The 15,164-nt window shown below is 42.6% G+C and overlaps 1 protein-coding gene and 1 long non-coding RNA gene across 2 annotated transcripts in view; one reads left to right on the top strand and one right to left on the bottom strand.

Annotated features, from left to right (window-relative positions):
* The window catches only part of LOC309604601, a 99,200-nt gene extending 87,789 nt beyond the window's left edge, over positions 1-11,411 (top strand). Inside the window, exon 4 of the long non-coding RNA XR_014230920.1 lies at positions 3,753-11,411. This is a non-coding gene — a long non-coding RNA (uncharacterized lncRNA). The remainder of the gene's footprint in view (positions 1-3,752) is intronic.
* The window catches only part of LRMDA (leucine rich melanocyte differentiation associated), a 1,312,323-nt gene that overhangs the window by 54,407 nt on the left and 1,242,752 nt on the right, over positions 1-15,164 (bottom strand). The window contains exon 8 of the mRNA XM_082408834.1: positions 12,015-12,178. The gene's annotated coding sequence lies outside the window, so the exon portion shown is untranslated. The remainder of the gene's footprint in view (positions 1-12,014; positions 12,179-15,164) is intronic.

The following is a 15,164-nucleotide window of genomic DNA, read 5'->3' as shown; positions in this document are numbered from 1 at the left end:
AAGTGTTTTCCCATATTGTAACTTTGGAGCTCTGAAAATCATAACAATCAATTCTGGTCTTTGCATGAGATAATCACTGTCCTACCAAAGTTCACCCCCCAGATTGCAATTCTACAGGAATTTGTGAAGCTGTGGTATTAAAATCCCGTAAGATATATGTAGAGTAACCCCATGATATTTACAGTTCCACATATTTTTCTCCCCAGCAACATGTAGCTCTTTAAAGAATGCACTTAAAAATAGTAAACATATTTCAAACTTTCTTACATGTCCAAGTCCTGTCATACATTCTCCTTGCAAAGCAGCATGAGAACTTGGAAGAAAAATATTAAAAGACCATTCCAGAAAGGTTTTACATGTGGACTCTTGTTTGTGGCAAACTCATCTTTCATCCTTAGTGAGACTATTAGAACTGCACGGGAACCTTAAAGACTGTTAAGATGATTAAGAGCTACATTTAATAGTTGTTCCGGTAGCATCTTGACAAACATTTTAATTTTATATCTCTCAAGAAAGCCCATAAAACAGCATGACCTAAAATTTTTTAACAAATATATTAATAAAAATTTAACCAGGCATGTATTACTTATGCTATTTTGAGTTAATTACATAATAATATTGCCTTAGTATACACCTTAATTAGATTAAATATTGATCAGTGCACTTTCCCACTTGCCACTGATATTTCATTAACACATAATAACTGTCTTCTTATATCTAGATGTAACTTTAAATTAATTAAAGGGTCTGGCTGGAAATGAAAAGTTACAGAGCTAGTGTACAAAGCTAGCCCTTTTATACATAAACAGGATTGGAAACCCCAGCCTATGAATTCAAGCAGGGAAGAAAAATTAAACTCTACCTATTTTAAGGATTTAAAGTAATTCGATCTATGAACAATGATCCACAATTTTTTTTTCCATAGGGTTTCAGAAGTCATATCAGTTAGACTAGGTTCATCTATAACTCTGTATTAAGGAAGAGGTTATGAAATATTACAATTATTCCTGAGGATTATGGTCTTTGTTTATTTCAGAAGAAGAACCTAGATTTTAAACAGCATCGAAGATTTCTTAGCATGTGATTTAAGGCTGTTTATTTTCATGCTGATGAGCTGAGAGCTGTTTCAATGGGGAGATGCTGTAATTTTCCCATGATCTGGAAAATAATTCATGGCACTTTTTAATGTTGTCATTAACTGTCACGTCTCTTGAGTTAAATATGAGCCCTGTCATTTGGAAGTCAGAAAGCGGCTCCTAAATTTCTCAATTTCATTAGCAATTGATTCAAATCATTTCTCGAAAATAGTCTGAATTGACATATGAATTGTAGTGGTTCCTCAGCTTGGTGATTAATTAATCAAGCCATCAGGTTCACATTAAACTATTTATCAATCTTACGATTTCCTGCTTTTCAGAAAAAATTAAACAGCACTCTAATGATATTTTATGAGTTTTGAGAAAAATTAAAATGGGACCAAAAAAATAATCTGTCCTTCCTAATTCATGAAGCTCCATGATGTCAATTTCTTTAAGTCAAGACACTAAAAGGAGGAGATGGGGCCAGAATCTCTACCCCAGGGAAGGCAGGGTCATTTCTATAGGTCTCAGTTTCTTCATCTGTAAAATAAGAAAATTGAACTAAATAATCTCTCACTTTCAAAATTATGTTTGTCTGTGAATCAAAGTGTAATATGATAGTTATGGTTACTTTTAATTTTACTATTTTGGTGTGTGCCATTGTCCTTACATTAAAAACAAACAACCTGGGGTTACTGATAGAGCCTTAAAGACTCCACATTAAAATTATAATTGATGTTCTTGGATCAGCTAGGGACACTGTTCTGCAATTTGCATTTAAAATACAATTTTCTCCTCAAGGCCACGTTAGTCTGCATTTTTTCTAATGGGCTATTATAACAAGGGACCACAGTCAGTTACTTTAGCCCAGAATGACAGTATCAACTTTTCCAAGATTGGGCCACACCAAAAGCTGTTTGTTGGCTGAGAAAACTGCTGGCAAAACATCATGCGTTTGCCGATTTAATTTCATTCAAACTTTGCTGAGTTCAATTAATAGCTAGTTCTTTTCATAATAATCCACCAGCCAACTGAATTCAGCTCCCTTTCTTTCAAATTTGCTGTGTGTATAACTACAAAACTAATGAATGTCTTATTCTACACAAATCCCTCTGGCATTATTTATAGAAAACTGAAGATTCTCTCTTAAACCTAACTGCGTTTTAAGTGTTGGGCTGCCTCTGGTGTCCTAGGACAGAGACTTCAAGCCACACAGGAAGAACCCTCTGTGTGCAAGGCAGTTTGAGTGGACTTCCATTCCCTGCCTGCAGTGCTGGGACAAAGGCCAGAGGAGCAGTGTCTAAAACGACACAGGAGAAAACTATAATTCGAAAAGATACATGCACCCCAATGACCTTTGCAGCGCTATTTACAATAGCCAAGACAAGGAAGCAACCTAAATCTCCATCGACAGAAACAAATGGGACTTAATGAAACTTAAAAGCTCTTGCACAGCAAAGGAAACCATTGCTAAAACAAAAAGGCAATCTATGGGATGGGAGAAAATATTTGCATACGATGTGACCAACAAGGGATTAATTTCCAAAATATACAAACAAACAGCTCATACAGCTCAATATCAAAAAAAACAAATAACCCAATCAAAAAAATGGGCCTAAGATCTAAATAGACATTTCTCCAAAGAAGACATACAGAAGGCCCACAGACACATGAAAAAATGCTCAACATCGCTAATTATTAGAGAAATGCAAATCAAAACTATAATGAGGTATCACCAGTCAGAATCATCCAAGTCTACAAATAATACATGCTGGGGAGGGTGTGGAGAAAGGGGAACCCTCCTACACTGTTGGTGGGAATGTAAATTGGTTTAGCCACCATGGAGAACAGTATGTGTTTCCTTAAAAAACTAAAAATAGCATTACCATATGTTCTGCAATTCCAATCCGGAAAAGAGGAAAACTCTAATTCAAAAAGATACATGCACCCCAACGTTCCTAGCAGCACTATTTACAATAGCCAAGACGTGGAAGCAACCTAAACGTCCACTGACAGATGAATGGATAAAGAAGATGTGGTACATATATACAATGGAATATTACTCAGCCATAAAAATGAGAGAAATAATGCCATTTGCAGCAACATGGATGAACCTAGAGATTATCATACTAATTGAAGTGAGCCAGACAAAGACAAATCTCATATGATATCACTTATATGTGAAATCTAAAAAAATGATGCAAATGAACTTATTTACAAAGCAGAAATAGACTCATAGACATAGAAAACAAACTTACGGTTACCAAAGGGGGAAGGGGGCGTGGGGAGGGATAAATTAGGAGTTTGGGATTAGCATATATACACACTACTATGTATAAAATAATCAACAAGGACCTACTGTATAGCCCAGGGAAATATACTCAATATCTTGTAATAACCTGTAAGGGAAAAGAACTTGAAAAAGAATATCTATCTATCTATCTATCTATCTATCTATCTATCTATCTATCTATCTATCTACATAACTGAATCACTTTGCTGTACACCTGAAACTAACACAACATTGTATATCAACTATACATCAATAAAATAAATAAATAAAATGACACAGGCAGTTTTCATGGCTCATCTCTCAGCCACTCCCTTCTCAGGAGGGTCAGGGGGATTCGTAGAAATGAAATGTCTTTTTCCTCCATTTCTTCTCATTCTCAGGGCCAGATGTGGCCGGTTCCCCCTGCACAGCATCAACTACAGAGAAGTGGCCTTGGACTGAGGGAGGACCACAGAGAAACCACCCCAGGAGGGGTCTTCCTGGAGGCTGGGTGAAGTGACTTTTCTCTTCAAAAGCAGGGAAAATGCCTAGCGTCCTGGGGAAATTTGGGGTCTCATCTTGGACCACAGTGGCCCTGGGAATCCCCTACCTCCACCCCTGCCACAGACACACATGCATTTTATGGATAAGGAGAACAAGAGCCAGAAAAATAAGTAACTTGCCCAAGAATGAAACCTTTTGGAAAGCTATGTCCTATAGGGGAATGGGATGGAAACGGAAAAGCAGAAAGGCTATTGGACACACAAACCCACAAAGGATCTCATGTTAAGACGTTACCTCCATACTAAGTGAAGTAAGTCAGATAGAGAAAGACATATCATATGATGTCACTTATATGTGGGATCTAGAAAAAAAAAATGATACAAATTAACTTACTTACAAAACAGAAACAGACTCACAGACACAGAAAACAAACTTACGGTTACCAAAGGGGAAAGCAGCGAAGGGATACATTAGGAATTTGGGATTAACAGATATACGCTACTATATATAAAACAGATAAACAACAAGGAATGGCACAGGAAACTATATTCAGTATCTTGTAATAACCTATAATGGAAAAGAATCTGAAAAAGAAAATATGTATGTATGGCTGAGTCCCTTCGCTCACCTGAAACATTGTAAATCAACTACACGTCAATAAAAATAAACTTTAAAAAAGAGACTTTATCTCCAAACGAGGTTGTTCACACAATTGCTAAGATGCATGACAGAACTGGGGAAAAAATAAAGTTCATCACACAACCCAAAACTTGTGTTCCATTGTGGAAAAATACTGTCTATAACCCCTATTTTATCAATTCTGTGATTATCTTATGTGTAGCACAACTATATTGCATTTTTTTAAGTTAAAGAGTTCATTTGTTCAGCATATTTAAAAGTATAATAAAATATTTTAAAATATAACTGTTTCAATTTCACTCCTTCCCCCCCCCCCCCACCAATATACCAGAAGCCCCAAGAAAATGGAGAAGCCTAGGCCTCTTTGGACCTCACATTTGTACTGGGTATCCTTCATTTTAGTCTACACAATGCCAGAGTCCCACCCCGTGGGAAGACAAAGCCATGTATAAAAGGAAAATAACATATGGGAAAGGACGTCACAGGTACCAAATGAACCACCCAAGCCCTATGACAGCCTTGGTCCATTGCCAAAAGACACCTTCAATTATATTAAGAGAAGGAAAAATCCCTCACCTCTAGATCATATCCTACTCCTGCTATTTTGTTATAATGCACTTGTAATGCCTAACTATCCCGAGCCCTCTCTGGAATATGCCATGCTTTCAGACTCCTGGGCTAGCACCATGAGGATGGAAAGGAATTGCATTTGCAAATGTCAGCCTACCTCATCCATCTCCCCTCATTCAAACAATACGCATTTGAGGTTCAGCAATTGTAGTTATATATTTTTCCTTAATGTTTTTGTAAGGTAATGGTTCTCTTATCTGAAATTCATCAGCCTGCTATAAATTTAAAGTCCATTACTGCCAATAGAGAAAAGCTAAGCACCAAACCACTTTCAATAAATTTGCACTTATGCAATTGAACTGATACGGCCTCAGAGGAAAAGGTGAAACTCATCTTGAGATATTTAAGTTAGTCTGAGTCACTGCTTCGTCTGGTGTTAAATTGGATCCATCGAGAAATGTAGGGCAGTACTCATCAGCCCTGAGTTGTAAGAAGAGATTTTAGGCTGAAAAAAATTGTCTCCAGCATTCATTATTAGGCGGTGTAATTCTAAGAAACCGCTGGCTGGCTCTGTTATTTGACACAACTAAATGCTACAAATGCAAACCCTGATGGATGAATATTTTTATGAACAGCATTAATCAGGCTTGGGCAAGCCCAAGGCGTAGAGATTTGTCATGTCCAGTCGTGAAGCTGCAAGTGAGAATGTCTATACACTCAAAGCCAAGAGGGCAATTACAAACATTTGCACAAGGCTTCGGGATTTACAGATAATACCGCTTTTACTCTATACACCCACCTGGATAAAACAATCATTGGTTACCATCTTCTATTCCTGATGAGGGAACTGAGGCCCAGATATGTGAAATGACCACCTTTACCAGGTGTGTGAAAGCAGTGACTTGGTATCACGTCCTCCTGGCTCTGTGTTTTTGGCAGTGGGAGATCAAGAACACACCCAATTCATGCTAATGATACATGAAAGCATCACCGTCACCATGGCAGACCACAGGGAATGATCAGTGTGAATTGTTAAGTTGTCGCCTCAGTGATGCATTGCAAACAGTTTCCCTGGAGAAGTAACAAGTTCCTGACCACAGTATTGTATGCAAATAAATAAACAAATGCTAAAACAGAACAAAAAACAGAAAACAAAAAACAAAAAACCCCAAACCAAAATCACACCCAATTTAGCAGCCTCAAAAGGCTGCCAGGATCTCTTGGTGAAGAAGGACATCTGGATCAGGAGCCAAAAGGATAAAACGTACTCTGTGGGTACAAAGAGTCACTGCTGCATCTCCCTTGGAGGGTCAGCCTCCAGAGGTTGACCACCTGAAGCAGTTCAGCTTGGGGAGAGGGGTCTGCTGGCCAATTAGAGTTGATGGTTTTACAGGCAAAAATGTTGATGGTTTTACATGACCAGGCAAGAGCTCCCAGGCTATTAGAGACTGAGGATTTAGAAATTTAAGATAAGTTCTATTTATGGTTGGAAAAAAACACCTCTCTGTGGACTCAAGCATGGGAAGTTTAGCTCCCAGGACATAATGAGCATGCTACAAGTTGAAGGGGCTTAGCTGTCAGACATCCACACACACAAACTCAACCCTCCTCAAGCCCTTCTCCCATCCCCACCCTCAGGGCCCATTCTGAGGCCAGAACTGGCATCACATACCAGTTGCAAGAACTGAACAGCATTTGCACTTAATTGGACGATATACATTATTCATGAGCCTTGAGTCTGTGATGATTTTGGCATTCATTAGGGGGGAAAATGGGGCATTAGTTTTCTTGGTACAAAACAGTCCGTATTAAACTTCATTTGCCATCCACTTTTCAATGTGAGGAATTAGAAATGCTTTTAAGCAAAGTTAGGAACTATGAAATAGCTAGAGAACAAGCAGCAGCAACTTCTAAAGATGGCGAACAAAGGGGTAAAAGCTGGGATTTCCCGATGTCTCAGTACTCACAGCTCTAAGCTCTGAGTATAGGAGACGGAGAGTCAGCCTAAAATTCAAGCAGGGGAATAAAAATTGCAATGATAGTAATGATAAATGTTTGTATGCATATACATAGACTTACGTACATGTATACCATATATATTATATACAAACATCTATAGTTTATATTTGCATATATGTAGGTATATATATATATATACACACACACACACACACATGCACACATATATATTCAAAATTTATTTCAAAGCAGTGGATGAGTTGTGCAGTGTTTGCCCTACCTCTATTTTTCCAAAATTAAAGGCATCATCTTCTGCGGGATAAATGAGGCCTAGTTTAGGGTTGTATCATGCCCTTTTTCATTCCATTTGGAATAAAAACTTCAAAACCTATCAGACGCTTTTGTAGACTGAGGTTGAATCTGCCTAGTTTCCCTTTTCACAAGTGTATCTAGAGCCTCAGAATTGGGATCAACTAAGTCAATCACTTTAGTTTGCAAATGAAGAAACTGAGGCACAATGAGGGGTCCCGGAGCTCTAGTGCTCAGGGGATAAGAAGTGAAGAAAATCGGACTTTCTTGGCAACTTTCATGCACCCCCTGCCCCACATGGTCACAGCTCCCTGGGAAAGCCGTTTAGTCAGAGGCTTTCAAGTCAAACAAATCTGGTGCAAACACTACAGGATCGTGGGCAAGGCTCTTCATCTCATGAAGCTTCAATTCTTCAATTATAAAAGAAGATACATTTTGGAGGTTTGTTAGAAGGTTAGAAGAGATAACTACAGCTAAAGCCCTTAGGACAATGCCTAGTGTACACCAAACCTCCGTAAAGATTCACTGCGATTGTCCTATTTCCTTTATTATAAAGTCTGAACACGCAGCTCACCTGCACAATCTAGCTACTGCTTGCCAGCTGTCCCACATGGGTGACATTTGTCTAATTTTCCCAGTTAGACGGGGAGTTCCTTAGAGTCGTCTTGTAGTCCCACTTAGTATTCTCCATGTCTGGCCTTAATTCAGCTAGTGGGTGCTCAATAATGATAAGAATTGTGTTTTACATTGTGGGACAGTTTGTAACATGGAGTCCTCTCACACACCCCTATGATGATGCACCTGCCAACAGAAATTGGTGCTGATTGTGCTTTAATACTGCAGAAAAATCCCATGTACGAGACTACTGACAAGCAAAGTTCCCCTCTTTGTCTCAGTTATTGCTCACAAGGGCCCAGGCAGGCAGATACCACCACCCCCATTAAATAGAGGAAGACAGTGAGTTTTGGGGGAAAAGGAGTTATATGCCTGAAGTCCAGCAACAAAGGGATGGGCCTGGAAAATAATCTCAGGGTTCCCACCCTACATCCAGCACGGATTCCACTCGATACCCCTTGTCTTGGGGTAGACTCACTGTCTATTGCTGTGGGTTCAACACCAAGCGAGGTCCCTGTTTAAGGATGGTGCTTTCAGAAGAGTAGGATAAGTAGGTTGGCTCATTTCTGGAAGTATTTTATTTGAGAAGTCTCCAAAGCCTGAGTAAAGGGACTGCCCGTCACTGAGGTCTGAACCATAGCTCCAAGGGGCTCATCACAAAAGCGAAATTTCTTGGAAGTTTCCCGTTAAAATTCATGTCCATTTGCGTCAAACCCACATTAAAATGTGGGTTTCTTTTAATATACATTTCCTCCTTCAATCTAAAGGAAAACAGGTATTCCAAGAAAATGCACCATTTTTTCTTACAGTTCAGGCCACCCCTGGCCCACAGCTGTACACAGAGATTCAAAAGAATGCTTGAGGGCTATCTCTAGAGTAATCCCAAAATCTCAGCTCCAGCCCACATGTGTGATGATGACCCCACAGCCTACGATCATCGGGGCACAGCTAATGGTCCTCAGCGAGGGTGAGGGCGTGCCTGCAGACAGCAACTGGGCTGACCCTCTGTCAATTTTTCTTAAGGAGCCACTGAGGATGCCCGCTTTCCCACAAAAGCCCTAGGAGCAGCCAAACTCATTTCTCTTCTGTCCATGTGTATTAATTCCTGTTTCTGTAATGAGATACAGAAGAGAAAAAAGGGGAAGAGGACTGATGTAGAATCAGATTGGGCCTGATGAGTTATGGAGTCTGCCTTCTCATCAGTGATGTAAAACAGCCCGGGCTCTATTTACTGCTGCTGTCAGCAGGATCGATAAATAACATTTTCAGTGACATGAAGAGGGAACGCGTGAGCTCAATGAAATGAAGGGGAGCCAGAGGTAGACGCAGACAATGGCCTTTTTCTCTCCCTGCCCTGGCAGGAGTCACCTGTTTGGCTGGGAGAGACAAGGGGGTATAAATTCGGTCTGGCTTTTAAAAAGGGAAGAGGATGCATCCACAGGAGGAAGAGAGGGCTTCTCTGCTGAGAGGGGAGGCGAGGGAGGGCATGGTCCATTGTCACCATCACTTCCCTCCTGTATCGAGCCACACCCTGTCTGAGCTGATAAGCCACCATCAGCTGGCCTGGGTGGGCAAAGCCCCATCTTCTTGGCCACTTCAGAAGGAGGTGGTGTTTGACTTATTGTTTATACTTGAGAAAGAGCACAGCGCTAAGGTGGAACCCAGAGGAGATTCGTTTGACTGCCAGAGGGCTGAGAGGATGCTGACCATTAAGAAAGGCCTCCGTGGTTAGAGGGGTGAGGTGGGGTGACCCGCAGTACAGCAGAACTCCAGTTCCCTCCAGCAAGAGTCTGGAGGTCGAGAATTGACATGATCACAGAATTTCCACTTTGAAGGAATCTCTGAGGTGATCTTGTCCAACCTCCCACTAAACATCAGAATCCCCTGCTCAGTACTCGTGAGGGGCAGACCCAGCCTCTGAACACAGGGGGACCACGGACTCTTTCCATTATAGGCGCCCTCCAAGCTGCAGGGGTGGTTGAAGCATCCGATGCAAGGCAGAAGCCACAGCAACCTGCAGTCTGTCTGCTTTGCAAGGCAGGTGAGACTGGCATTCTGCTGGCGGGCTGGGATACCAGGTGTACCCAAGTGGCCCCCGCACAGCCCCTCCTGCCTTTGCTTTGGGGACAACTTGCAACAAGATGCTCTCAGCTGAAAGCATAGTAAAGAAGCTCAGTTTCAGGTACAGTGGAAAAAATAACTTTGAGGACTTCATTTGCATGAATGTTTCTTTCCCCTGGAACCTTCCTAGCATGTTCATTTGGGCTACAAACCATGCGCTGTTAAGAGTCATTTATAATACCTCAGACTCTTTGTGGCGTTTAAGAGTTTTGGCAGAAACCAGTGTGATAGATCCAGAAGCATCTGGGGGAGAGAGAGGAAGAGAAAGGAGGAAGTCATTAGTGTGGGAGAAGAAGAAGGGTGGGCAGAGAGACGAATAGAAAGCAAGCAAGAAAGAAAAAGGGGAAACAGGGGAAAAAGGAAATAGAAGGAAAAAGAGAAAAAAAGAAGAAGGGGGCTGAGCAAAAGGAGAGGTGTGAAGGGAGTAGTGAGAGACTCTTCAGCAAATCCTATTCTCAACTCTGCTACAAATTTATAAACACTGTTAATTGGATGGAAGACGACATCACCAAACAAAGCTCTTCTCCAGACACTGTGTTGAAAAGTGCCAAGACATAGAATCAGAAGATTATATATATAATCATAAGTCAAGCTCTCCCTTGACTTATGATGGGGTTACGTCCCGATAAGTTCATCGTGAGTTGAGTACATCATAAATGGAAATGCATTTCGTTCCTCTAACCTACCAAACATCACAGCTTAGCCTAGCCCACCCTAAACATGCTCAGAACACTTATGTTAGCCTACAGTTGGGCAATGTCATCTAACACAAAGCCTATTTTATAATCAAGTGTTGAATCTCTCGTGTAATTTACTGAATACTGCAATGAAAATGAAAAACAGAATGGCTGCCGGGGTACTGAGTAGTTGTACGCTGGTTGTCAGTCAGGGTTGACCGTGAGCCGTGGCTGCCGCTCCCAGCATCATGAGACAGTCTTGCAACGCACATCACTTGCCCAGGAAAAGATTGAAATGAAAAATTCAAAGTACAGTTTCTACTGAATGTACATTGCTTTCGCGTCATCGTAACACTGCAAAATCATGAGTCGAACCATCGGAAGTCACAGACTGTCTACATGTATATTCCAGACTCTAATCCCAAGTATTCTTTGGGGAAATCCAATGAAATCCTTCTGGCTACTGGAATATGTCATAATTAAAGTCCTTTTTAATACTCATAATAGTGGGTGCTTACTAGATGCCATGAATTGTTCAAAGTACTTATCAGTATTAACGCATCGAATCCACATGCCGGGCCTACAAAATTGGGGCCATTACCGTGCTTATTTTGCCAGCAAGCATAGAGACTGAGTAACTGTCTAGGGCCACAGAACCAGGAATGTTGGAGCACCTTATAATTCTGCCTCCCAATCACTTTTGTATCATTCATTCATTCATTCATTCAAGAGACAGTTACTGAGCTCCCCATCAGCCAGGCTCGGAACCTCCCCCAGCAACAACATTTGCGCACAAAGGGCACAAGCAAGAACAGGTGCAATCTTGGCTCAAAAGGACAATGGGTCTGATGGATAAGACCTCATAATGAAAGGTAACTGCGTGGTTATTTGTCTCCATGCTCTCGAAAAGATAAGCAAGATAGGCTCACACGAATTACATTTCTAATAAGCTCTCACACGATGTCAGTGTTGCTGGCCTGGGGATCACATTTTGAGGACTACTGGGTTAGAGATAGTATTTTACGTAGAGAGAACAGAAGCTGAGACCTAGACCTAGACTATCACTGAGAGGTTTCCAGGTGAAGATGCAGGAGGAGAGAATGTCCACAAATCTGGAGGCAATAGGCAGATGCCACTTGGGGAAATGGAGGTGTTGGCTGGAACCGGAAATGTAAAGCTGGTGAGGGAAAGGAGGTGACGCTGAAGAGGCAGCTCAGGGCCGGGTAAACGTAACACAGCTTTCACCCAGTCCAGAAGAGGCTCACTCACCACTAACGATCCCACTGAGGTACCACAGAGGGTTTGCTGTTTCCAAACGATGAAGTCATCTTCTGACATGAAAGGCAAGTCAGACTTCCAATCACTTAGCAGTCCTTCCTCCATCTTCTCTTGGAGAAACTGCCTCAGGCTGGACCGACCTCATGTTTCTGTTGCTGCACGAGAAAAATAAACATGTACAAGTTAATGATGGGGTTTTGTCCATGATAAAACCCAGCTCTTTATAGGGATCACATGTGTGACTGCTTCTGCAGATGGTTTTGAGAGGAACTGGAAGGTCCCAATGGCTGCTAAAGAGGTTCCAAGTCCCACTATTGTAGCATTCTTATTAATCTATCCGATCACCACGGGACTCCTAATGACATGCACATGTGTATGCAGGAAAGGTAATTTATGACTATCAAATCCTCCTGAATACAGTTGTAGAGAAGGGTTTATCGGGATATCTACTTATCCATGACTGGGGTTGAGGAAGCAGAGGGCCGATCTGGCCCCTGTTAAATGTCTTCACCTGCACAGAGGTCACTGCTCTTTATGTTCCCCAGACTGTGATAGACGTGCATACACAACTGTGTCAGGATCACTTAGATGTACACACAATCAATGTGATACTCACTGACCAGTCCATTTCAGTTCACGTCATAGTTACCTCGGGGCTCATATAGGCAGATATATACATTCTCTCCAGAATTGTCGTATAGCCCAAATCTCCTAACAAAATTTTAGGAGGTGTATCTCAGGGGTAGAATGGGAGGTTGGGTACCTCAGTGGGTGCTCATTACAAATAGGTAAAAATACAGCATGAAGAAAAAGAGAGGAGTGGAGACCACTCAGAATGGAATGGGAGAGAGCGGGACAGAAAAGGAAACAGATGGGGCAGCGCTGGGGCAGCGCTGGGGCACTGAATGCAAACTCCTTTTTACCAGGCTCGTGGCCTAAGAGTCTGCTGAGGAAGGAGTGGGCTTGGTTGTGGCCCAGCAGAGGCATGATGGTACTACCCTGCTCTCTGAATGAGACAGCATTCTGGCCTGGAGTGATGGAGTAGGACAAATCTTTCAAGATATAAACTAAAACAAAACAAAAATCCAAAACACCAAAAACAAAACAAAACAAAACAAAACCCCCATCATTTAAGGTCTGAAACATAATTCACAGTTTGAATTTTCTTTTCCTTCTGCCAAGAGGTACACTTCATTGAGTACCTTAAGGCCTCTGGTAGTTATCCTGAGATGACATAGGTGGGGTGGTGGCATGAGGAGAGGTATGGATAAGGAGGTCCAATCCTCCCAACCACTGCAACCACTGCTAATACAAAAAGTGACTCTTTCTTTTAGGTGTGGGGTTAGCAAGACCCAATGAACTTTTTTTTAAAAACCCTCATCAGATCTTGATCAACAGGACTGTTAATGTTTTCTCTGTCTCTCAAAACCTAATACATGTCAGGTCCCCAGCTTGTTAACTGCTGCTCTGGCCATCACTAGTTCCTGCTTCAGATGGCTGCCCCATTTATCTTAGCTTAATACATTACCATGCCAACAGAAGATGGTATATAGGTATTCTTTTATTATGCTCGATAGCATATTGAAGCAGGCTTCAATTTAAAGTGACACACACATCTAACTTTCTTCCTCCTTTAATTTGACTCAGTGGCAACACAATATGGGCATAACAGACAATGTACAGTCTATTAGCAATTTTACAGTGAATCACTGTTAGAGTCTGTCATCTCAGTATTTTTAACTGAGTTGCATATGATCTAGTTGAACATTTCATGTGTGCCTGTATTTTGCCTCGTGACAACCTGTATAGAAAGCACATCCAGCATGGCATATGAAATATGCATGCATCCTCCCATGAAAATATTTATAAATACATGATGTTAATAGTGAAAAACTTGAGGAGACCTTCAAAATGGTGGAGGAGTGAGACATGGAGATCACCTTCCTCCCCACCAATACATCAGAAATACATCTACATGTGGAACAACTCCTACAGAACACCTACTGAATGCTGGCAGAAGACCTCACACATCCCAAAAGGCAAGAAACTCCCCACGTACCTGGGTAGGGCAAAAGAAAAAAGAAAAAAGAAAAAACAGAGACAAAAGAATAGGGATGGGATCTGCACCTCTGGGAGGGAGATGTGAAGGAGGAAAAGTTTCCACACACTGGGAAGCCCCTTCACTGGCGGAGAGGCGGGGTGGGCTGGGGGTGGGGGGAAGCTTCGGAGCCACGGAGGAGAGCGCAGCAACAGGGGCGCGGAGGGCAAAGTGGAGAGATTCCCGCACAGAGGATCGGTGCCGAGCAGCACTCACCAGCCCGAGAGGCTTGTCTGCTCACCTGCTGGGACGTGGGTGGGAGCTGGGAGCCGAGGCTTGGGCTTCGGAAGTCAGATCCCAGGGAGAGGACTGGGGTTGGCTGTGTGAACACAGCGTGAAGGGGACTAGTGTGCCACAGCTAGCCGGGAGAGAGTCCAGGAAAAAGTCTGGACCTGCCTAAGAGGCAAGAGACCATTGCTTTGGGGTGTACGAGGAGATGGGATTCAGAGAACCACCTAAACAAGCTCCAGAAATGGGCGCGAGCCGCGGCTATCAGCGCGGACCCCAGAGACGGGCATGAGACGCTAGGGCTGCTGTTGCCGCCACCAAGAAGGCTGTGTGCGAGCACAGGTCACTCTCCACACCGCCCCTCCCGGGAGCCTGTGCAGCCCGCCACTGCCAGGGTCCCGTGATCCAGGGACAACTTCCCAGGGAGAACACACGGCACGCCTCAGGCTGGTGCAACGTCACGCTGGCCTCTGCCGCCACGGGCTCGCCCCACATCCGTACCCCTCCCTCCCCCCGGCCTGAGTGAGCCAGAGCCCCCGAATCAGCTGCTCCTTTAACCCCGTCCTGTCTGAGCGAAGAACAGACGCCCTCAGGTGACCTACACGCAGAGGCAGGGCCAAATCCAAAGCTGAACCCAGGGAGCTGTGCAAACAAAGAAGAGAAAGGGAAATTTCTCCCAGCAGCCTCAGGAGCAGCAGATTAAATCTCCACAATCAACTTGATGTACCCTTCATCTGTGGAATACCTGAATAGACAATGAATCACCCCAAAATTGAGGCAGTGGACTTTGGGAGCAACTGTGGACTTGGGGTTTG

This window comes from Balaenoptera borealis (assembly GCF_965194805.1).
Source record: "Balaenoptera borealis genome assembly, chromosome: 10".
Lineage (NCBI taxonomy): Eukaryota > Metazoa > Chordata > Mammalia > Artiodactyla > Balaenopteridae > Balaenoptera > Balaenoptera borealis.
Note: the sequence above shows the minus strand (reverse complement) of the source record. Positions and strands in the feature narration are given on the sequence as shown.